The 25,051-nt window shown below is 43.9% G+C and overlaps 1 protein-coding gene across 1 annotated transcript in view; it reads left to right on the plus strand.

Annotated features, from left to right (window-relative positions):
• Window positions 1-23,144, plus strand: part of LOC134402405 (cytochrome P450 2C39-like) — a 96,614-nt gene extending 73,470 nt beyond the window's left edge. Inside the window, exon 2 of the transcript XR_010025707.1 lies at window positions 23,065-23,144. The gene's annotated coding sequence lies outside the window, so the exon portion shown is untranslated. The remainder of the gene's footprint in view (window positions 1-23,064) is intronic.
• Window positions 23,145-25,051: the final 1,907 nt, after the last annotated feature.

A 25,051-nucleotide genomic window follows, 5' to 3' on the forward strand; every position in this document is an offset into this window, starting at 1 on the left:
AATGCCAACAGAATCGTAAACAAAACAGAACCACTGAGAAATAAGAGGTATCTGCAAGGTCGGAAGTCTAAAGTTTGCAGATGTACAAAATGTCCTTAAGGAAAAAGAATCTAAGGCAGCAAACCTCCCCCAAATGCCCCAATCAGCATGCTCAATGGTCACAGAACAGCGAGTGTTTGCTAGTGGGAGGGAATAGAAAATGAGAGGGGAGGGAGGAACGGAATGAATGAGGTATGATGGAAGAGGTTAGGAGTCTGGCTGGAACCCTGCACAGGATCACTTCACACTGCAACATTTTGTTCCAGTCTCCTTGAATATACTACGCTATTTCTTCAATTCTAAGATGCACTTTTCCCCCCATATAAACATCTCTAAAAATGGGGTGCATCTTAGAATCGCGGGTGTGTCTTAGGTTTTTTTTTTCCTGTTGGTGGTACTGAAATTAGTGTGCGTCTTACAATCGATGGCGTCTTACAATCAAAGAAATACGGTAGTAGCAATCAGGTGCTGTTTTATAACAGATATATAACTTAAAGAAAATATTGGGAAACAAAAGTAAAGTATCAGTATTCTTGGTGGAACCCTAAAATTTGCCTAGATAGAAATATCTTTGGGGAGAAAAATGAAAGGAGCAAGAAACCCCTAAAGCAACCCCAAATTGGAAAAGAGGATTCTTACAGGCTGCAGAATACCAAGAGTCAAGTAATATATGGGGAACAGAAAACCAGGAAATGGGGAGAGGGGAATAAGATAGAATACCCCAAAAGAGGGCTGGCTGGCTAGCTGGAGCATTGAACAGCAGCATTCAAACTACAACATTTTGTTGCAGGTCCTTCAAGATATGAGAAAAGAGTTGTTGAATTTGAAATGTGAGAGAAAAGTGTGAGGGAAAACGGCAAAATGTATACGCATGAAAGAGAGGCACCTAAGGGAGAAGTCCAAAACTTTTCTCCTGAGGGGAAAAGCGTGGAGAATTGAGAGTGATGTTGATACAACACCAGGTGGAAGCCTCTAGCGAAGTGGGGGGGAGGAGGGTAGAGGAAAAACCCTGAGGTAAAGAACACAGGCCCTGCGTATTTAGAAATTCTGAAGGAACAGAATAGTGTTAAAACCATGGAGCTAGAGGGAAAGGAGAAACAACATACATTTGAGGCAGGGAGTGGAAACGGAGGGGGAAAAGAGGCAACTGAGAATTGAAATTGAGGAAAAGGAGACACAACAACAATTTGAGCTGGAGAAACTTATAGAGGTGGAGTGAAAAGCAGAGAAAAGTAAAAGAGAGGGCAGAGGCAGAGAGCCTTAAAATCCCAAAATAACACCCACAGATTTTGCTGTATGTGGCAAGTGAAGATCTCCACGTTTTCCTTTCAACATTTGTAAAAGGAGCACATTTGTGGGACATTCCTAAAGAGGAATATATTAAATAGCTTCCCAGTTTAATAAAAGCAGAATTGGCAGAAATATACCATAGTTTCTCCTCAGATCACCCATTAAACTATGACGAACACAAAGAAGCTGTGTATAAAAGATTCAGACTAGGGCCAGCTTACTTCAGAAAACATTTTAGATCTTGTCATTTACAGTACGGTGAGTCATATGTGGAATTGGGTGCGAAGCTCACTGAGGCCTTAGCTAGACGAGGGGTTATCCTGGGCTGATACCTGGGATTGCCCCTGTGCATCCAGATGACGCACAGGGGATCCCAGGCTCAGGCAGGGGTCAACGCTCCCTTGCCCCGGGATAATGGGCACCACTGGGCCCAGTTTTCCCCACGGTCTCGGGCTGAGCCCATTGAAGCGGCTTCTCCCCGGCTTTATGTGATTACTTGCATGTAGCCGGGAGCTGTGCATGGGGCGCAGCGCTCCCCAGGAGCACTGCATCCATCCGGGCTGGGGTGGGGGGAACGGGGATTTTTTTTTTTAAAAAAAACAACCCCTACCTGCTATTGCTGGAGCGCTCCTGCACTGCTGGCCCTTTAAAACTTTTTTAAAAATGGTAGGCGCGACGGGTCTCCTCCAGAGCTCGTTGCGCCTTGCGTGTGAACGAGGGCGAGATCCCGCGATAGTTGCATTGCGGGATCTTCCCTCCTCTAGCCTGGATTTACAGGTAGGTCTAGCTAAGGCCTGACTTATTTGGTAAATGAATAAGCAGTGCCAAAGCAGACACAAAGGGGAGAATTCATGATCCTCCTACCATTTGCTAGTAAGGGATAAAGGCCCTTAGAATGTGCGTGAGGTGGTTGATTTTGCTGAACAGAAGGGGAGGCACAGGCCGTCTCCACAGAGAAAACCTTTACAAACAAACTGATTTTCAGAGGTCATTTTATGGGTTTGAAAGGGGAGCAGTTAAAACGTAAGGAACTGAGTTCTTAGCCTAAAGAGAATGTGACAGGATCATTTGTACAAACCTCCTAATAAAGGTGATGGAAGAATTTGTTATAAGTGTGGAAAGTGAGGCCATTTATAGTACAAAGGTACTGAGTCGTCACAGATATCTCATACATCATCTTCAGTCAGAATGGTAAAAAGCATTGTATATGTTCATGATATTTTTAAAGTAGGCAAGACTGAACCTCATTTATTTATTTATTTATTTATTTATTGCACTTATATACCGCTCCCATAGCCAGGGCTCTCTGGGCGGTTTACATTTGTATGGTAGAAAACAGGATAGTGAACATGGTGCAATCCATTTAGCTTAATATTTGTTCCATGTAAATAATTGGTAACTATTATTAGTGACCAACTTGCTGACTGTTAAAGCAGTATGACAATGGAACCAGTTACCTAGGGAGGTTGTGGGCTCTCCCACACTAGAGGCCTTCAAGAGGCAGCTGGACAACCATCTGTCAGGGATGCTTTAGGGTGGATTCCTGCATTGAGTGGAGGGTTGGACTCAATGGCCTTGTAGGCCCCTTCCAACTCTGCTATTCTATGATTCTATGTACATATATTTATTCATAAATATATGAATAATATAAAAAAGCAATAAAACAATTTCCATAGACAATTTCCATCCCTCTAGACAGTGCAAGTGATAATCTAGATAATTTTACTGAATGTCAAGTGGATATATAGGAATTGAGTCTGCCTGCTCCATAATTATTGCCTGATTAGATTATTCAGATGTATGGCTGCAATAAAAAAAATCCTTTGGAAGGACATTACTACTTATTTCCTTCAGTTGTTAGAACCATCCATTACTCCTATCCCTTGCTTCCTATAATTTGGCCAGTTACTTACTGGTCCATAAGAGGATACTTCATCGTATAGCATCATTGCTTAATTTACTCTAGAACCATTGGTGAAGTACCTAGTCAAAAGTTTTCTCTGAGCAAGTATAAGAAGAGATGGTGACCAGATCACCCCACCCACATAATTGTTGACATTGCCAAAAACCTCCAGAGGTTGGTGAAGCAGGAGCCATGCTGATTCTTTGCAAAAGTCATGCTGATTTTCCTCAGCAACACTTGATTTTCTCCATGCTTAATCATAGAATAGATAGATAGAATCATAGAATAGTAGAGTTGGAAGGGGCCTATAAGGTCATTGAGTCCAACCCCCTGCTCAATGAAGGAACCCACCTTAAAGCATAATAGATCCAGCTTTTCACTGAGGAAGAATCAAATTAATATGCTAGCCCTCAAGAATGATCCAGAGGATGATACTGAAATGCTCATCCAAAGGGGTTGGCTGATAGTTGACCCTGTTATTCAGCCTCCTCCTTGCTGATGTCCGGATTTTGTTTTTGTTTTCCCTACAGTTGTATGACATGTTCCCATGGATTATGAAACATCTTCCAGGGCCTCACAAGAAAGCATTGTCTGCTGTGGAGATGGTGCTTTCACATGCAAAGGAGAAGATAGAGAAGCATAAGCAGCAACTGTCTTCCCATGAGCCTCAGGATTTCATGGATTTCTATCTACTTCAGATAGAGAAAATAAGTGCCCACTTTTTATTTGACTACTACTTGTGTCTGTGTCATTCCCTGCTGCGACTGAATAGTAAAATCATGAGTCTAGGGCATAATCTACACCTGCAGCCCTTTGGGGAGTGGGGTGGTGATCATGGAGTTTTCTGTGCCTGCGATTGTCTCTCATGGACCACATGTTCTGGGCAAGTGGGTTTTTTGTACTACTCCTGACACTTGCGCAAGAGCAGAGTTGCGATCATGCACAAAGTGGTGATATTTAAAAACAAACACTCTCAGGAGTGGAAGAGACCAAGACCCATCCAAAACATGGTGAAAATGCTCTGATACTCATGGGCTCGCCACCACACAGCTGTTTGCCTGTTTGCTGAGCCCTGTTACTCACAAAGAGCAGCAATGAACTCAGGAGGGGGCACACTGCCCACAGATCTTGTGATTGTCCCAATACAGGGGAAAAATAGTGACAAATCTAGTCACTGATATCCTGGGAAAGTGGAGTGGTCATTCCCGCATCACCCTAGGATCAGCTGTACATCATGTGGCCACACTGAGATGACCTTGATACTATCCTGGGATAAATGGCAGGTGTAGATTAGGCCTAGGTCTCACATAATATTTGCATTCAATCCCTCTCCCAAACTTCACCAATATTAAATTAAGTTGCTAAAATAAGTTATCATCCGTAAGTGCATCCACACAAATGTCTGGAAAAAAGAAAGGCAGGTATTTTCATAATCCCAACTGGGAATGTGATAGGACGGCTGTTGCTGAGTGGGAACTTATAGGTTAAGGCAACTTGCATAGGGACCTTTGCTTCTATAAGTAAAATGACAATGGGTTTGGGCCCATTTCACACAAAAGCATTATTGAAAAACCAACAAAAAGATTGACCTTTTTAATCATCCTGACATCATTTCTTGATTGCATTTTAATCTTATGTATGCGTTCATGTTTTCTTCCCCACGTTTTATTATTTTATTTATTTATGTACAACATTGGGGATGTCTACACTATGCCTTCTCCCAGGGATCGCCCCAGGATCATCCCTGTGCATCCACATGATGCACAGGGGATCCCGGGGGCAGGGAGAGATGATCCCTCCCTTTCCCTGCGATAACAGGGATGGCTTTTACCCCAGTTTTTCCTGCCATTTCGGGATCGTCCTGAGACTGCAGGATGTGTGGGTGGCTGTCCTGGCTTTGTCCTGGCTCCTCGCAAGTAGGAGGAGGTGGGAGGGAGGGAGCAGAATCTTTTTTTTAAATTACCTTTTCGATGGAGTGCTCTTGCAGCCTATGCGGCAGGGTCTTGCTATTTACTGTTTTTACTCTGTACAGCACCATGTACATTGATGGTGCTATATAAATAAATAATAATAAATAATAAAATAATAAAAATCTTCAGTAAAAAAAAATGGTGGGTGCAACAGCCTCCTTCCTCCCGGGATGTTGTGCGCCGCGTGTGGACTAAGGGGGAGGATCTCGCAATCACCATATCGCAAAATCCTTCCCCTCCCCTCCCTTGGTGTAGACATGCCCATTGTATACAGCTCCACATCTAGACAGATTCTGGAGCAGTGAACAATAAAAATACAAATAGGAAAAAAAAAAGATAGAATGTTAAAATAATTACTTTTTATTTTATTTTAAAGAGAACATGTTATTTGCCCAAGTTTCATGGCTGAGCATGAATTTGAACCTGTCTGTCACTCATCTAGCACTTTAGCCAGTATGTTGCAATGGTTTTGCTGCACAAATGGTTAAACTGTGAAAGAACAACTAATCCAGCATAGCTGATCTTGAAAGTAAACAGTAATACAATACCATAGTTTAAGTAATGCCACAGGTACTTCCTCATTCTTTAATACTGCATAGGAAATAAATATTACACAGCTTCCATCCTCACTATTATAAGTTCAGATTAGAATCTTGAATCCTGATATAGGACAGCAGCTCAGTGGTGAAGCATCTTGTTTGCATTCAGAAGGTCCTAAATTCAATCTCTGGCATCTCTAGATAGAGCTGGAAAAATAAAAGCTTGCCTGAAACCCTGGAGAGCTGCTGCCAGTCAGAGTTGACAATATTGGTGTTCCTGATGCATGGTCAACAATTAATGGGGATCAGTTAACCTTAATATCCTTTAACCAACCTATTGAATTCACAATTAGAGTTATTAAGGAGTGGGCATGAGGAATATGAAATACAGAGCATTAGTAATTCAACATTAAGGTGTGGTTTAATGTTTATGTCAGACACAGTATATCACATTATATAACATTTTCCTCCAAGCACAATTTCACAATCCAGAGATCCTTACATGTAGCAGAAGATGTGGGATGCACATGAGTGAGTGCAATGATCTCATCATACTCAACTATGGAACATGATTTAAACTAGGATAATAAGGGGGTTCCGAGAAAGTAAATGTTGAAGGGCAGACTGTAATTCATTGCAAATGGAATTTCACCTTTCCTGTTTTCAACATCAGAGCAGGAATGATCCCAACTCTACCTATGACGAAGAGAACCTTGCTCAGTGTATTCACGACTTCTTTTTTGTGGGAACAGACACCACCACCACTGCTCTGAAATGGGCATTGCTTCTCCTGACAAATCATCCAGATATCCCAGGTGAGAGAGATCTGTCCCATGGGAGCAAGGGCCACGTAAATGATGTGCTAAGATAAGGAAGCTTTTAAAAGCTTTGGTGGGGGTTGTCTTTGCAGGCAGGGAGGAATCAAGTAGATGCTGCACAGGTGTGTCGCACGCATGCCGCCTTCGGCCTGAGTGGGGCCAGCCTTTGTAGGCTCGTGTTTCTCGGCCTCTTTTTAGTTCTGTCCCCACCCTCCTTCCCTAGCAGGTAGTATGGGACAAGCCAATCACTCCTTTTGCAAGGGGGGCTGATTAGGAATTTTCCCTGGCATTTAGTGATGCACAGGTTTTTGCCTGCTTCATACTGGCCTTAATCATTACCATTGGAGGATAAATAAGTTAATTCGGGGATATCAGGGTTGTGCGGGAATTACATGAGGTCAGAATAGGGATGGTGAGCACTCTGTTACCTTTATGGTGATTGGCAATCCAAAGGTCCTGCTCCTCGGGGGCTGTGCAGCTCTTGTGTCAGGATATGATTTGCCTTTCGGGTCCTTCCTGTCTCATCTACCTGGAGCTGTGCAACCCCAGGTGGGGATGATGCAGGGTGGTCCCTCCATATGCTGAAGTGTAGCTTGGAAAAGGGGCCGGGTTTACCCAAACCCTGTGTTTTATTTATTTATTTATTTATTTATTTATTACATTTTTATACCGCCCAATAGCCGAAGCTCTCTGTGTTCAACTGAGTGGCTCGCCCTTTATTTGCAAACCGCCCAGAGAGCTTTGGCTATTGGGCAGTAAGAAATGAAATGAAATGAAATGAAATGAAATAAATAAATAAATAAATAAATAAATGCAGGCTAGTGGCCTGGAGTAAGAGCAGTTAAGATTCCAGCACTTTCACGTACAGATCCAGGGAGGGGAGAATTTCCCTAATTTATCCCAACCTCTGGTGTCTGTGTCTTATTTCATGAGTTCGTTCTCTGCTCGCAAAGCTTTAACTCTAATAATGCCTCCTAGAAGCTTCCTTGAAAAACTGTATTGCTGGAGTTCTAGAAGACAGAACTAACCTGAAAGTCTTGGCTCACCTTTTATGTAAGAAAACGATTTCTCACAAGACGGAGGATGTTAACTACAGGCAGGTGGCTAACATCCATTTCCTGGGCAAGGTGCTTGAGCGGGTGGTTGCAGGACAACTCCAGGCACTCTTGAATGAAACGGATTATCTAGATCCATTTCAATCGGGTTTCAGGCCTGGTTTTGGAACAGAAACTGCCTTGGTCGCCCTGTGGGATGACCTCTGTCGGGAGAGAGACAGGGGGAGTGTGACCCTGTTGGTTCTCCTGGACGTCTCAGCTGGCTTCGATACTAATGACCATGGTATCCTTCTGGATAGGTTGTCTGAGCTGGGAGTTGGAGGTACTGCGTTTCAGTGGTTCTGCTCCTACTTGGATGGCTGATTCCAGAAGGTGGTGCTGGGGGATTATTGCTCTGTGCCGTGGCTCCTAAGCCATGGGGTTCCACAGGGCTCTATCTTATCCCCTATGCTGTTTAACATATACATGAAGCCGCTGGGGGGGGGGTTATTCGGAGATGTGGACTGAGGTGTCATCAATATGCGGATGATACCCAGCTCTACCTTTCCTTTTCATCAAACCCAGGTGAGGCAGTGACTGTTCTGAACCAGTGCCTGGGCACGGTAATGGACTGGATGAGGGCTAACAAACTGAGACTCAATCCAGACAAGACGGAGGTACTGTTAGCGGGTGGTTCATCTGTCCGGCGAGGTGATGTTTGCCCTGTCCTGGACGGGGTTGCACTCTCCCTAAAGGATCGGGTCCATAGTTTGGGGGTGCTCTTCGATCCAGAACTGTCACTTGAGGCACAGGTGAACTCAGTGCCAAAGAGCACCTTTTATCAGCTTAGGTTGATATACCAACTAAGCCCTTATCTGGACAGATATAGCCTAGCTACAGTTATCCATGCTCGGATAACCTCTCGCTTGGATTACTGCAATGCGTTATACGTGGGGCTGCCTTTGAAAATGGTCCAGAAGCTTCATCTGGTACAAAACAGGGCAGCCCGTTTACTAACAGGGACTGGCTGGCGAGATCACATTACGCCAGTCCTTTTCCAGCTTCATTGGCTGCCAGTCCAGGTCCGGGCCCGATTCAAAGTGCTGGTATTGACATTTAAAGCCCTAAACATGTCAATGATGTTACGCTTACTCCGGTCAAGGAAGCTCGTAGCCTTGGCTTTATCTTCGACTCCTCGCTCTCCTTTATTCCTCATATTGAGGCAGTAGCTAAATCTTGTCGATTTTTCCTGTATAATATTGCCAGGATTCGATCATTTTTGTCTGTCTCTTCTGCCAAGACGCTTGTTCATGAACTGGTTATTTCACGGTTGGACTACTGCAACCTTCTTCTCTCTGGCCTTCCTTCTTCTCACATCAGTCCGTTGGTTTCTGTTCACCACTCTGCCGCAAAGATCATCTTCTTAGCTCGCCGCTCCGACCATGTTACTCCGCTTCTGAAATCTCTTCATTGGCTTCCAATTAACTTCAGAATCCAATATAAACTTCTCCTGTTAACCTTCAAAGCTTTTCACGGTCTAGCTCCTTCCTATCTCTCCTCTCTCATCTCACACTATTGCCCCGCTCGTGCTCTTCGCTCCTCTGATGCCATGTTTCTCGCCTGCCCAAGGGCCTCTACTTCCCTTGCTCGGCTTCGTCCATTTTCTTCTGCTGCCCCTTACGCCTGGAACGCTCTTCCAGAACATTTGAGAACTACAAGTTCAACCACAGCTTTTAAAGCTCAACTAAAAACTTTTCTTTTTCCTAAAGCTTTTAAAACTTGATGTTGTGCAGACTTCTACTGTTACTTTCTACTGTTAGTTTTTCCCTACCCTGTGCCTGCTTACCCTTCCCTGTACCTGTTTGCATTCTCTTCCCCTCCTTATTGTTTTACTATGATTTTATTAGATTGTAAGCCTATGCGGCAGGGTCTTGCTATTTACTGTTTTACTCTGTACAGCACCATGTACATTGATGGTGCTATATAAATAAATAAATAAATAATAATAATAATAATAATAATAATAATAATAATAATCGGTGGGGCCAGGTTATCTGAAGGAACCCCTCCTCCCATATGTACCTGCCCGGACCTTAAGATCATCTACAGGGGCCCTTCTCCATGAGCCCCTGCCAAAGGAAGTGAGGCAGGTGGCTACTAGGAGGAGGGCTTTCTCCGCTGTGGCACCCCGGTTGTGGAATGAGCTCCCCAGAGAGGTCCGCCTGGCGCCTACACTGTACTCCTTCCGTCGCCAGCTGAAGACCTTTTTATTCACTCAGTATTTTAACACTTAATTTTAACTTAAATTTAAATTATACTGTTTTAACTCTGTATTTTAATCTTATATCAATTTTGCTGCGTGGTTTTATGCTTTTTAACTTGTTCATAAATGGTCTGGAATTAGGATGGCTATGTTTGCTGATGACATCAAATTATTTAGGATAGTTGCTTAAGGATTGGAAAAATCTCCAAAATTATCTCTCCAAGCTGGGAGAATGGACATCAAGATAGAAAACATGGTTCAGTGTAAGAAAGTGTAAAATGAGGCATGTTGGGTGGACAGAGGGAATCCTAACTTCACATATATGTGATGGGATCTGAGCTAGTGGTGACTGATCAAAAAAGAGAACTTGGGCTGTCCTGGTCAGCTTGATAAAAATGTTGATTCTCAGTGTACAGCTGCTGTATAAAGAAAAGAGAGATAGTAAATTTCATGTTAGGCATAACTAGGAAAGGGATAGAAAATCAAACGGCCTATTGTATGACCACACTTGGAATGCTGCATACAGTTCTGGTCAGTGCAGCTAAAAATGGAAGTTGTAGAGTTGGAATCTTGCAGAAAATGGCAACCAAAATGACCAAGGAGCTGCAGCAACTGTTGAATGAAGAAAGGTTACAACCTCAGGACTGTTTAGCTTAGAAAAAAGTTAGTAAGGGGGGGCATGATAGAGGTGTACAAAATTATTCATGGTCTGCAGAAAGTAGGTAGAGAGATATTTTTGTCCCTCTCTCATAACAGTAGAACCATAAAGGGTCATCTCATGAAGCTGATTGGTGGGTGATTCAGGACTGATAAAGGGACTACATGCAGCATGTAGTTAAACTATGGAATTTCGTAATTGTGTTTTTAACCTGTTGGATGTTTTTTGTGGTTTTAATTTTTGTGAACCGCCCAGAGAGCTTCGGCTATTGGGCGGTATAAAAATGTAATAAATAAATAAATAAATAAATAAATTTGTGTGACGCTCAACCCTATGTTAGTTGCATTGTAGCCCTGTTTACTTTAGAGGCAAAGAAATTACACAGGGAGTTTGTGAAGAATAAGCCTGTGCCGTTGCTGCTATTTTGTTTTGTTTCTTTGTTTTATTGTGGTTTGATTGAAAGGACTTATGGCTAAATATAAATAAACTACTGCAGACTCTGAATGCACCCAGGACAGCACTTTTCAGGATTGTTCTTCACTTTCACAGTACTAATTACAGCCCCCCCCTTCTCTCTCTCTCTCTGGCCTTTGCTAGACCAGGCTTTACCCTGGGGTGAACCCTGGGATCACCCCTGTGCATCCAGATGATGCACAGGGGATCCCGGGGTCAGGGAGGGGTAGCCCTCCCTTGCCCCAGGATAACAGGCTCCACTTTGGGCCCAGTATTTCCTGCATTCTTGGGCTGAGTCCAAGACCGCAAGCATGTGGGCTGTTCCAAGACTTCTCCTAGCTTTAGTGATTACTCGTGAGGAGCCGAGAGAAGCTGCACATGGGGCGCAGCACTCCGCAGGAGCGCTGCACCCATCGAGGCAGGGTGGGGGGAGATCGGGACAGAGCAGGCTGTGGGGAGATCAGGACAGAGCAGGGTAGGGGGAGATCGCGGACAGGGGATTGCGGACGGGGGAGATCGCAGATGGGCGATTGCGGACAGGGGGATTATGGACAGGGGGAGCTGGGAAACCCAATTTTTTTTTTAAAAAAACTTACCTCTGTGCACGAGTGTTCATGCACGTCATCCCCTTTAAATGGAAAAATGGTGGGTGTGATGTCTCTATACTTCAGTCGCCTCGCCTGATGTCAAGACGAAGGCGGGATCTCACATTATTTACGTGAGATCTCCCCTCATCCATCCCAGAACCACAAGTAGGTCTAGCAAAAGCCTCTCTCTCTCACACACACACCCACACACCCACACACCCCTCTTAGAACTGAGGCCTCACTGGGAATGAGCTGTCTTAGCCCTACTCCATATTTTTTTCCAAATACAGTGCTCGTCCACAGGATTGGTGAGCCGGGAGCATAGAAACTAGAAGTGTCATCAGATGGGGGAAATCGTGTTTCCCTACCATCGCTATGGCCTCCTGCTGCTGTCCCACAATAGTGATGATCTCTTTACATGGGGAGAGAAAGAGCAAGCAGTAATGACCACATGGCCCATTCCAAGGGCAATTTTAGTGCTGGTATTGACATTTAAAGCCCTAAACGGTGGGGCCAGGTTATCTGAAGGAACCCCTCCTCCCATATGTACCTGCCCGGACCTTAAGATCATCTACAGGAGCCTTTCTCCGTGAGCCCCTGCCAAAGGAAGTGAGGCAGGTGGCTACTAGAAAGAGGGCTTTCTCCGCTGTGGCACCCCGGTTGTGGAATGAGCTCCCCAGAGAGGTCCGCCTGGCGCCTACACTGGACTGCTTTCGTCGCCAGCTGAAGACCTTTTTATTCTCTCAATTTTTTAACACTTAATTTTAACTTAAATTTAAATCTTACTGTTTTAACTCTGTATTTTAATCTTATATCAATTTTGCTGTGTGGTTTTATCCTGGTTGTGCTTTTTATACTGTATTTTGTAATTGTGCTTTTAACCTGTTGGCTGTTTTATTGTGGTTTTAATTTTTGTGAACCGCCCAGAGAGCTTTGGCTATTGGGCGGTATAAAAATGTAATAAATAAATAAATAAATAAATAATAAAAAAAAAATTCTCACAGCTTCTTGAACTTATAATCAAGATGAACCAGTTGAATAAAATTAAAATAAACCAGAGAATGATTTTTTTTCTAAACTCCCTGACCCTACATAGAAAGCTTCTAATCTGTGATTATTTGGATGAGAAGAGATGGAGTAGCTGTCGAATGACTAATGAAACTGGGTTGGAGGAGGGTCAGGGGCAGTTCTACACCTAAGGGTGTAGAGTAAATAAATAAATAGCAGCACATCTTAATCACCCACATGTTTAGGCTTTTTTTTAATGGTTTTTAATGCTTTATGTGTGTATGTTCTATGTTTAAAAATTTTAAATTTTGTATACTTGTTTTTATCTCAATTTTAGAATTTCTGTAAACTGCCCAGAGAGCTCTGGCTATGGGGCCGGTATATAAGTGTAATAAATAAATAAAAAAAATAAATAGAGGGAGGGAGGTGGAGGATCATGGACTTACCTGCTTCCATGATCCTCACCCAGTGTTTTGTCAGCCGTGCGATGTCCCGGAAAATGGTGACAGCCATGTGATGTCACTGCCACCATTTTCTTTTAAAAACAAGGTAAGAAAAAACCCATGCCCAACCCCCCCTGCCATCCCTGAGATGGCTAAATTGCTGTCCCCACCATGGGCATGGAGCTACCCCGCTCAGCTCTGTGCCTGTTTCAGGCCCTGGGAATGCGCAGCACACCAGCCATGGTCCTTGGGATGGTCTTTGGACCACAACAAAAATTGGGATAACTGAGCAACCAGTTATCCTGGGAAAATGCAGGGGTTGTCCCTGCCTGACCCCGGGCTCCCTGTGTGTCATTTGGACTACGGGTGTGCACGGACCCCCCGCTCTGCTTCTCTTCCAGATCCGTGATTTGCGGATCGGGCTGCTTCGCTCTGCCCCCGCTTCACCTATGTCCGCTCCGCTCCGCTGCGGAGCTCCGGATCCAGATTGGAGCTCTGTTTCCCCCCCCCCCCATAGGCTTGCATTAAGCTAAAACTGAGACTCAATCCAGACAAGACGGAGGTACTGTTAGCGGGTGGTTCATTTGTCCGGCGAGGTGATGTTTGCCCTGTCCTGGATGGGGTTGCACTCTCCCTGAAGGATCGGGCCCGTAGTTTGGGGGTGCTCTTCGATCCAGAACTGTCACTTGAGGCACAGGTGAACTCAGTGGCAAAGAGCACCTTTTATCAGCTTCGGCTGATATACCAACTGCGCCCTCATCTGGACAGTGATAGCCTAGCTACAGTTATCCATGCTCTGATAACCTCTCGTTTGGATTACTGCAATGCGTTATACGTGGGGCTGCCTTTGAAAACGGTCCAGAAGCTTCAGCTGGTACAAAACAGGGCAGCCCGTTTACAACAGGGACTGGCTGGCGAGATCACATTACGCCAGTCCTTTTACAACTTCATTGGCTGCCAGTCCAGGTCCGGGCCCGATTCAAAGTGCTGGTATTGACATTTAAAGCCCTAAACGGTTTGGTTCCAGGTTATTTGAAGGAACGCCTGCTCCCATATGTACCTACCTGGACCGATCATCTACAGGGGCCCTTCTCCGTGAGCCCCTGCCAAAGGAAGTGAGGCAGGTGGCTACTAGGAGGAGGGCTTTCTCCGCTGTGGCACCCTGGTTTTGGAATGAGCTCCCCAGAGAGGTCCGCCTGGCGTCTACACTGTACTGCTTTCGTCGCCAGCTGAAGACCTTTTTATTCACTCAGTATTTTTACACTTAATTTTAACTTAAATTTTACTGTTTTAACTCTGTATTTTAACCTTATATCAATTTTGCTGTGTGGTTTTATCCTGGTTGTGCTTTTTATATTGTATTTTGTATTTGTGTTTTTTAACTTGTTGGTTGTTTTATGATGGTTTTAATTTTTGTGAACCGCCCAGAGAGCTTTGGCTATTGGGCGGTATAAAAATGTAATAAATAAATAAATAAATATACAACTTTTTTCTGTTAAAGTTAGAAACCTCAAGTTTGGCACCATGACACCTCATGGAGGTATACACACGCACGCCAAGACTCAAGGCAATCCCAGCATCCCCTATTTTTGGGGAATTTATGAAAATCAGGCACCCCATTCACACTCCTTTCAATAGCTCCGTCAATTTGCATGTTAAAAACCTCAAACTCACCACCATGATAGCTTATCCAGTGATACACATGCATGCCAAGACTCAAGGCAATCCCAGCATCCCCTGATTTTTGGGGAATTTATGAAAATCAGGCACCCCATTCACACCCCTTTCGATAGCTCCGTCAATTTGCATGTTAGAAACCTCAAACTCACCACCATGATAGCTTATCCAGGGATACAAATGCTCACCAAGACTCAAGGCAGTTCCATCATCCCCTGATTTTTGGGGAATTTATGAAAATCGGGCACCCCATTTGCAGACGTGGACTGTTCTCTGACATTTGGACAGATAAAAAAAAGAGAAGTGGGCACACTCACAGATGCCATCTAGACCCACAATCATGCCAAGGTACAAGGCAATCCCATCATCCCCTGATTTTTGGCGGAGCTTAAACCTGCATACAGCTCAATGGGGCCATTTCAAAGGAAATCCCAAGATGCCATGAATTGGGGAGTAGAGATCAATCTAAATATGAATCTTCTTCCACACTTGAAAAATGGATTTGGAACTTCCAAAAGTCTAATTGAGCACAGGAAGGACTTCTCCCCTGAGTCAAAGCCAGACACAAACCATCCCTGCGAGGTGGGCAGGGGAGGAGAGAGGGAAGGCAGGCAGGCAGCAGACATTTCTGGGGGCATAAGGAAATGAGCCAAGGATAAGCCAGTAATGCATATAAAATGGAATAAATAAATAAATAAATATACAAAGGAGGGGTGGAATTAAAAGCAGCAGTGTTGCTGAATAAACAACAAGAATAACTTTTTTAAAAAGGCTATATCTGTCTTTTACCAGTAATGGGGTGGGTGGGTGAGTGTGCCCAAAGGGGGAATCATCTGCCAATTTGACTGGTCCAGTCTAGGTACCAGTCTTTTAAGAAGCAAACGCTCACTTCAACTCATGATAGTCATTGCTCCACTGGGTTACTCTTTGGAGGGCTCTGATGGCCCTCCAAGTACAGGAGAGTGAGGGCACGTCCACATGCCCTAGGGGAGCTCATCCCCTTGCACCACATCTATTCAGTTGTTCCCCAAAGTTAGGGTGGGTAGCAGTGCTTTGTTTTCTATCTCTTATTATTGGCTTAGTATATGATTTCAGGTTGTGTTTGTGCATTTGGTGGGGCTACTGTTTTAAAAAACACTGGGAAAAGTCCGTTCAGACTAAGGAAGAGAAGTTCCCAGAATCCCAAGTTACCCATTTTGCCTATCCCCTCCTCCAACTTTGGGATCATGTGATCATGACCGGGAGTTGACTCTGCCTCTCAGCAATCGAAAAGGTAATCTTTTTCCCACCTTAACCCTACTTTTTAAAAAATTCTAGCAAGTGAACCGCACCACGCAGAGAGCTGAGAGTAGGCTCAAAATGACCCCCAGCCATGACTCTCTAAGCACAAAAAGTTTCAGAAAGATAGCTTCAAAAACAACACAGTTATCCCCTTTTCTTTTCCGCATTGCAATCCTATGGGCGAAATGTTTCATAATGGAGATCGGAGCGGTCCGTGGAAAGAGGATCGCTCCGAAAATGGGCGCTTCTCTTCGCCTTGATTCTAGGGGTCCGTGGTCCGCTTCTACTCCACCTCTGGGCAAGGCGGAGCAGGCCAATTCGCTTATGATTCTCCGGTTCTAATCGGAGCGGAGCACATGCCTAATTTGGACACACAGGGATGATCCAGGGAAGACCCTGGAACAAAAAGCTGGTGTAGTCATGCCCCAGCTATGTGCCTCCATTGTGAGGCTTAGGTGGCTCAAGGAACATTTTGTAGAAGAATTGGGCCTTTAAGAGAGATTTAAATGAGGGAAGAGAAAAGGCTTAGCAACTAAGAAAAGGGAAGGATATTTGCGGTTGGGGAGGCAGAATTGATGAAGAAAGAGAAGGGGGAGTGGGAAAAAGATACAAAAATAAGTAACTTTGCCAATACACTGTGAGAAAAAGGCCATAAAAATATCGAAGTTGGGATGTAAGAATCAACGTAGGAGGTATCATGGGCTAAGGGATGGGAATGGTTATCCTTGAGGAGAGGGATAAAAATGGTTTGCTCTGCAAGGTAAGTTGGGTTCAAGGTAAGCTGTTTTCTCTCCTCCCAAGTTACTTGGAGTTGGTATACTTGGTGACAGTCAAATCACTGAAAACAACACATGAAAACTATTATTATTATTATTATTATTATTATTATTATTATTATTATTATTATTTACATTTATATACAGCCCCATAGCCAAAGCTCTCCCGGCAGTTAACAAAGCTTTGCAAAACAAGACTCTAAATTCCAGAGATCTCCAAGATTTGACAGGAGCACTGAATTTGTTAACATTTATTTATTTATTTTTATTTACAATATTTATATACCACTTCCAACTGAAAATTTTGGAGTGGTGTACAAGTTAAAATAAAATAAAAACTGAAAAAAACACTTTTTTTTTTTTTAAAAAGCAGCAAAATGTACAGTGAACCATGCCTGGTCATTAAGGAAAGGCTTCTTGGAATAATGACGTTTTCAAGAGGTGCCGAAAGGAATATTAAGTTGGGGCCTGCCTGACCTCCAGAGGCAGGAAATTCCGTAGGAGGCGGGCTACCAAACTATAGGCTCTTCCTCTGGTGGACTCCAATCGGAGGATGGGTCTATGTTGAACCACCAGGCGCATGCCCTTGGATGACCACAGTGACCAAGCAGGTTGGTAGGGGAGAAGGCACTCTATCAGGTATCCTGGTCCCAAATTGTTTAAGAGCTTTCAATACTCTATCAAGATTCATTAATGGCCAATGGTCCTGACAGGTCCTAAATCGCTGCAGAATTTGCAAACCCTAGTGTGTCTTAATCTTACCTTGTCTGATCATGACTTGAAATTATAACCACGTCTGCCATCCCAATCCATTTTGCATTTCTACAGTGCAAAAAACTAAACCAAGTATATGACCACAATGTCAGTGCATGCCATCATGTATCCATGAGCCTCCCTTAAGCGGCCAGAGGCAGTACGGACTACCAACTATTAGTACGAAACACAAAATCACAGCCTGAATAAAACAGTTTATAAAGAGTGACAAACTAAGAAACGGCAATCATAAGAGGTATGACAGACACAACAGTATTAATAGACATTTAATAAATAAATAAATAACTAAATAAAAAATTTAGTGCAGTAATTCTTCAACTTTTTCAGACCTAATCATGTCTGGGACTTACCTTTTGCCCAGTTCTTAATTTTTACCATCTATTTCTATAGTTACAGCACTGTTCTTGTCACCTGTCTTAGGTCAGGCTGTGTAACCAGTTCAGTTTAAATGAGTGATTCATAGCATGCTCGTGACTGGTCACTCAGGGATGTTTGTGGGTCATTTTGACAATGCATTGAGCTTCCTGTGGGTCTCCCACTCCATTTCCTGGTTGTAGCATTAAAAAATAAGCCTCAGACTCTTCTGCAATATGTCGGGATTTGTCAGGATTTCCTGCCATGTGCAGGTGAAGTAGAACTATAAAATGTGCACCAGAGGGTGCTGTCCCATTGAACTTTATGGGCTGTGTGGTCACTGCTCTCTTCCCCATGTACTGTAATTTCTAGTCATTTCAAATGCGGAAGAGAAGCAGGAAGCAGAGCAACGGTAAGAAAACGTGATTTCCTCGGTCTGAAAGTCCTCGTAGTGGTTAGAGTGTCATACTAGGATTGGGACCCAGATTAATATCCCCACACAGCCATGAGATTCACTGGGATGACCTTGGGCTAATCTGTATAGCTTAGCCCAGAGCTTTCCAAACTGTGTGTTGTGACACGTTAGTGTGTCGACTGCAGTGCGTAGGTGTGTCGCACGAACGTATTACAATTTATGTATGTGTCCATATCTCTTATAAGGGGTAAGTTTAACCTCTGGTTTGCTAGTAAAACTAAATTACTGTGTTGTGAAATGATGCATGTCTAAAAAGTGTGTCACCAACATGAAAAGTTTGGAAAGCTCTGGCTTAGCCTAATCTACCTCACAGGCTACTTAGCAGGATTAATGGTGTAGGAGAACCATGTATGTTGTCTTTACCTTCTTGGAAATAAGTGAGGATATAAATGTCATAAACTAGTTGGAATATGCGGTTCATTAAGAATATGGGTTTCGTATGGAATAATATCATGTAGAATAAATAGGCATCAGTGATTACTTAAGCTTTCTGAAATAAAAAGTAATATTCAAAATAAAGCTTTTTGTATAATTTTCCTCAGATAAAAGTACACAAGGAGATAGAAGATGTTTTAGGTTCTTCTCACTCAACCTGCTATGAAGATAAAAACAAACTCCCCTATACTAATGCTGTAATTCACAAGATCCAGCGTTCAAAATATGCCTTATTATTTGGAATCCCAAGACAACCTGCAAAGGATGTGAAAGTCAATGGTATTCTCATTCCCAAGGTACAGAATATAGTGACGGTTGCATTCCTATATCCCACATATTCATAGAGCTTCTCGAAATGAGCAATTTATAGCATATTTGTGATGGGCCACTCATGGAAGTTTGTGGGTCATTTTGATGACATCTTGAACCTCCTGCATGTCTCTTGCTCCTCCTTGGGTCCTTCCTTTCGTTTTTTTTTTTTTTTTTTTTTTTAGGGGGGGTAACTTGGATATCCCAATTCTTCTGAAATATCTTGGGATTTCCTACTGTGTGCAGCCAAAGTTATACTACAAAACACTCACTAGTGGGCACTGTCCCATTCAATACTATGAGCACTGAGAGAAGGGGAAGTTTTCAATTACCCCTCTCCTCCTATGTAATTCTGCTCATTACAATTGTGCAAGAGAAACAGGAAACAAAATTCTGGTATGTGAATGCAATTTGCCTCTACTCTAAAGAAGCCCTAAAATTGAATAGTTTTAATTTTTGTGAACCGCTCTGAGAGCTTCGGCTATTGGGCAGTATAGAAACGCAATAAATACTGTATTTCTTCGATTGTAAGATGCCATCGATTGTAAGACACACACTAATTCCAATACCATCAACAGAAAAAAAGCTTTGATTTTAAGAATAATAATCGCACCAGCGATTCTAAGACACACCCCGTTTTTAGAGATGTTTATATGGGGGGAAAAGTGCATCTTAGAATCGAAGAAATACGGTAATAAATAAATTATTTTTTATGGTTTGAAAAGTACAATCCTGATGGATTTCAAAGTTAAGCTCCCAGTGTTTATTTTAGAAGGAGCACCTGAATTCTAGGGCTGAACTGAAACACCCCCACCCCACCCACCCACAATCACACATGTGCAGGTTTCAAAATGGAAATTGGCACTTTGATTATTTTCAAGGTGGGGGCTGAAAGGGATCCTTATCACTGGTGGCTTAATACCCCACCCACACTTTTACAGCTGCTTGTGGAGGCAATTGCAGGCATGCAAGTTGACTTCCCCCCTCTCCCACCCCAATGAATGCAAAACCTCATAGCAAGAGCTCCTGGCGCGTTTTCCCACTTGCTAGCATCATCCCAGGGGGGATGTTAGGGTGGGGAAATGCTCTGAGGCTTTTCTTTTAACTTGGGTGGGCACCAATCTGCCTGGCTGCTGTTGCTTGGCAAGGAACAGTTTTAAAAAGGAACAGTTTTTATTCTTTCAGCTCACAGCTCCTTATGGAGAAATATGGAGCTGGGCTAAGATAACCCCCATTGTGTCCTCTACCAAGAAATAGTGGTATGGGTATGTATGCATGTATGTATGCATGCATGTATGTATGTATGTATGTATGTATATGAGAAACTCTCAATGATTAATACGGTGGAAGTGAGGAACAATCGTGAAATGTGCTGTTCTTTTTTGCAGGGCCCCCTAATTATTCCAGATCTGCGCTCTGTTCTTCTTGATTGTGCACGATGGGAGACTCTTGAGGAGTTCAACCCAAATCATTTTTTGGACAAGGATGGAAATTTTGTGGCTAGGAAAGAATTTTAGGTATTTGGAGCAGGTAAATGCAGAAATCCCAACCTGCTTGTGATTTATAGACATATTTCATGGATTGCTTCCAGGAGATGCTGATATCCATCAAATGAGCATTTTATTGCACACTCATTACTGGGCACTCACGGATTTTCGCAGGTCCCTCTCACTATGTCATCTGCTTCCTGTGTGCCTCCCTCCCGTTCTAGCCTTCTCCGCACCACAAAAAACACCCCAGTAAGTCCAAATTACTTTTAAAGGCGGAAGTTGCCGCTATCTCCTGCTTTGTGCAGGAGAATCAGCAGGGTCAAAACAGCCCACTGAATGAGCCACATGCAAGTTATTTACTTCCTGTTTCAAAAGAAGTAATGCAGGACAAATGCGCAGGTGGAGAAGCGATGGTAAGCAAGTACAATTTCCCCCTGTGTGATGATGCAGAAAATCTGACTTCCTTTCAGGCAAGCCTAAAACCATTGCAGTTCTTTTCATCAGATATAATTGAGTGAGTTTGGCATGAAACCAGATTCCCAAATGAGGTAGAAACAAAACTATCTCACGTTCATATTTTTCAGAAACTGTGAGGTTTAACTCAGGTTTTCAATTTCTAAGATCAAGAAATCAGAACATAAGGACATAAGAAGTGCCCTGGTGGATAAGGCCAAGGGTGCATCTCGTCCAGCACTCTGTGCACACAGTGGCCAACCAGCCAGTGGCCAGGGATGAACAAGCAGGACATGGTGCAACAGCACTCTTCCACCCAAGTTCCCCAGCAATTGGTGCACACAGGCTCACTGCCTCGAATACTGGAAATATCACACAACCATCAGGGCTAGCAGCCATTGTTAGCCTTTGCCTCTAAGAATTTATCCAACCCCCTTTTAAAGCCATCCAGATTGGTGGCCACCACCACATCTTGTGGTAGTGAGTTCCATAATTTCACTATGCGCTGTGTGAAGAAGTGCTTCCTTTTATTTGCCTTGGATCTCCCACCAGTCAGTTTCATGGGATGACCCTGGGTTCTATTATTTTGAGAGAGGGAGAAAAAGGTCTCCCTATCCACATTCTCCATACCATGCATGATTTTGTACACCTCAATCATGTCTCCTCTATCATGTCTCCCCTTAACAATCCCAGTTGATTTAACCTTCCCTCATAGGGGAGATGCTCCAGGTCCTTAATCATTATAGGCCTTAGCTAGACCTAGCAGTCTAGCAGGATGGAAGGGTGAACATCTTGTGATTTTTTCATCATGAGATCTCCCCCTCAGTTCACATGCGGTGTGCGCCGACCTCAGACGGAGAGGTGTCATGCCCGCCATTTTTTTTGGTTAAAGGGACAGCAGTGCATAAACGCTTGTGTGCAAAAGGTAAGTTATTTTTTTTAAAAAATAATTACTTTCCCCGCTCTCCCACCCCACCCCCAATGGGCGCAAAGCTCCTGAGGAGCTCTGTGCCCTGTGTGTGGGTCCCGGCTCCTCGTGAGGAGCCAGGACGAACCATGACGCTCAGCCACACATTCCACGGTCTCGTGCTCAACTGAAGAACATGGAAAAAACAGGCCTAAAGGGTAGGGCAAGTTCCCAGGGCAAGGGAGGGATCATCCCTCCCTGATCCTGGGATCCCCTGTGTGTCATGTGGATGCATAGGGACGTTCTCAGGGATTACCCCAGGATTTCGCCCTGTCTAGCTATGGCCTTAGTTGCCCTTTTCTGCACTTTTTCCAGCTCTATATCATCCTTTAGGTGTGGTGACCAGAATTGTACACAGTATTTGTGTGGTCACACCATAGATTTGTAGAAGGGCAGTATGATATTGGCCATTTTATTCTCAATTCCTTTTCTTATAATGCCTAACATGGAGAACAAATATCAATCCAGGCTTTTCTCCCTCCCTTTCCATCTCTCTCAATCTTTTCATTTGAGTATTTGTGACATACCCCACTATTGCTGGGTTGGCTAGTTGTCAGTATTGACCAAGGATTATATTTAATGATCAACTATGAAGCATTGCCATTACAAAGCTGGAGGTAGTGGAGTGGAAAACAGCCCTTATTATTTCCCTGTCCTAAGTATGTCCAGTACTTGGACCTGTTTTGAAACTTTATACAATTAGGGTCAGCTACTGGTGCATCCTGGGCCAAAGCTACCCCTCCTCACCCTGAGGGGTGCTAACCAATTGAGTGCAAGGGAGGTATGTAGTGGGCAGTTGTAGCACCAGGACTTCCTGGTTGTCACTTTGGAAGCTGGGAGGAGTCCTTGGCCTACCAACACATGTTCCTTTTCCCAATTCTTCCTCCTCCTCCTCCTCCTCTTTGTATCCTGCCTTTTCCCCAATAATATTGGCAGTCCTGTGGGAAGGATGCATGGCCTACCAACTCATATTCCTTTCTCAGAGAAACACCTCATTCTTGATTGGGCTGTATGCCTCGGAGAACGGATTGTTACTCACTTGCTGTCTTTCCTTTGCTTTCTCAACAGGAGCTCGGGTGTGTTTGGGGGAGCAGCTGGCAAGAATAGAGCTCTTCATTTTCTTGACCAGCCTGCTGAGGGCATTCAGGTTTCAGTTGCCAGAAGAAGTGAAAGAACTCAACCAAGAATCCATAACAGGGTTGACAACAAATCCCCATCCTTATAAAATCTGTGCAGTTCCCCGCTTTCGCTCATTGTAAACCATATCCATGTAATTACAATATTTTTTTGCTGTAAATGTCCCTCTCATTACTTTTCACGTAATCTGAAGTTCTATCATGAATTGCTCAGTTCTTTCTGTCCTAGTACTTCACCACCACCTCAGAACTGGAAACAGATATGTGCTGTAATTGGTTGTTAAATAAATCCTTATCAAGTTTCAACAAACTTTTTATTATGTTTCCCCTCTACTTTGCTGTTTATGCACAAGTGCTCAATACTGTACTAGTCCTGTGTATAAATGTAGTAGTGTACTGCCAGCATTTGCTGTTGCATATCCATCTCTTCCAGGAGACAGGAGCTGGGTCCAGACATCTGCAAGTGTAGAGGTCCCCATGTTCCCAAGCCAACTAAGTCCAGGATTCAGGGCAGTTCTGGGCAAGTTTTCAATGATACAAGGTTCAAACCAACAAGGGTCCAGATTGATGGAGAAGGTACAGCTCAGACTATGGAAAGTCCAAGCAGAAAGGTTTTCAGGCAGAAAAGATGGATGTTCCCAGCAAAGGCTCTGCAATTTCTCCCCGAGCTTAAATACAGGGGAGTCTAGCTTGTCAGCTAGCAGTACATTAAAGAAGGTATTTGTATTCTGGTTTCTATAGATGCTGTCATTCCTAAGAAACTGGCTTGAGATCCTCCTTCCTTGGACTACCCCACACCCCCACCCTGCTGCCTGATAGATTCCTACAGAGGGGTTATCACCTATCTTAGCTGTAGACATTTCATTCAAGGTCAAAACTTGCAGATGGTCAGTGTTGTGTTCTAAGGCAGGTAAGTGTCCTGGGCAGGGGTCTGAGCAGTCAGTCAAAGTCATCTTGGGGAATTCCAGGAGTGCAGCAGAAGACAAAGGCAAGGTCAGAACAGTCTGGTTGTCAATTGTCAAGAGATCATGGAACCAAGCATTGCAGCTGGTCAGAGGTCATCCAAAGGAATGGTCTAGGAGAGTGCTGTGGGTCTAGGAATCCAGGAATCGGAGTCTCTTCATGAAGTGAAGCCAGAGAGATGAGGAAAATGACAGTTTGCCTGCAGTGAGGTGTGACTGTGGGCTGTTTTATAGCCAGCGGTTAATCAGCACAGCTGGCTCATTAGGACCATGTGTTGTTCTTAAGCGAGGCTGCATGCTGTGCTCTCTCCCTCCACTGCTCCTGTCGCTTGCTTCTTCGGTGTTCAACCATGTGGATTATGTCCAGCTCTGCCTTCTGCACTTGAGGAATCTCCAGAATGCTGCTGGAGGTGCCAGGCTGCTCTTCCAGAGGTCCCAGGGGACTGCTGTCAGCTGAAGCTTCCAAATCTCCATCTGACTCTGGTAGCAGCACATTGAACTGGCTCTCTCTATCCTCTTCCTCATCGGAGGAAACTCCCTTGAGATGAGGTATGACAGTGAGGAGTATTCAACTTTCTCAGCCTACTTCCCTCTGTGAAACCAGACAGAATTATGCTCTCACCATTCTGACGTTCCTCATGAGCAGGCCCAAATCAACCTCCCTTAGTCTGCCATTGAATAAGAAAGGCTTTTAAGTCCTGGGTTTCTCATGACTCAACTTAAGGTTCTCCAAGTGGGACAAATGTTGCAGTGTGTAGTGCTCTTGTTTAGGATTCCAGTCTCTCTATTCCATCCCACCCCACTTTTACTCATCCCCCCATTTCAATAGTCCATCATCATTCTGTGCCGACTGAGCACACTTGAGCAGGATCTACACTCCTGCTTTATTACAGTTTATAATGGTATTGGCAACTGTTGGGGCCCATGGCACATTCCATATGCTATTTTCGAACTGTT

This window comes from Elgaria multicarinata, chromosome 8, assembly GCF_023053635.1.
Source record: "Elgaria multicarinata webbii isolate HBS135686 ecotype San Diego chromosome 8, rElgMul1.1.pri, whole genome shotgun sequence".
In the NCBI taxonomy this organism is placed as follows: domain Eukaryota; kingdom Metazoa; phylum Chordata; class Lepidosauria; order Squamata; family Anguidae; genus Elgaria; species Elgaria multicarinata.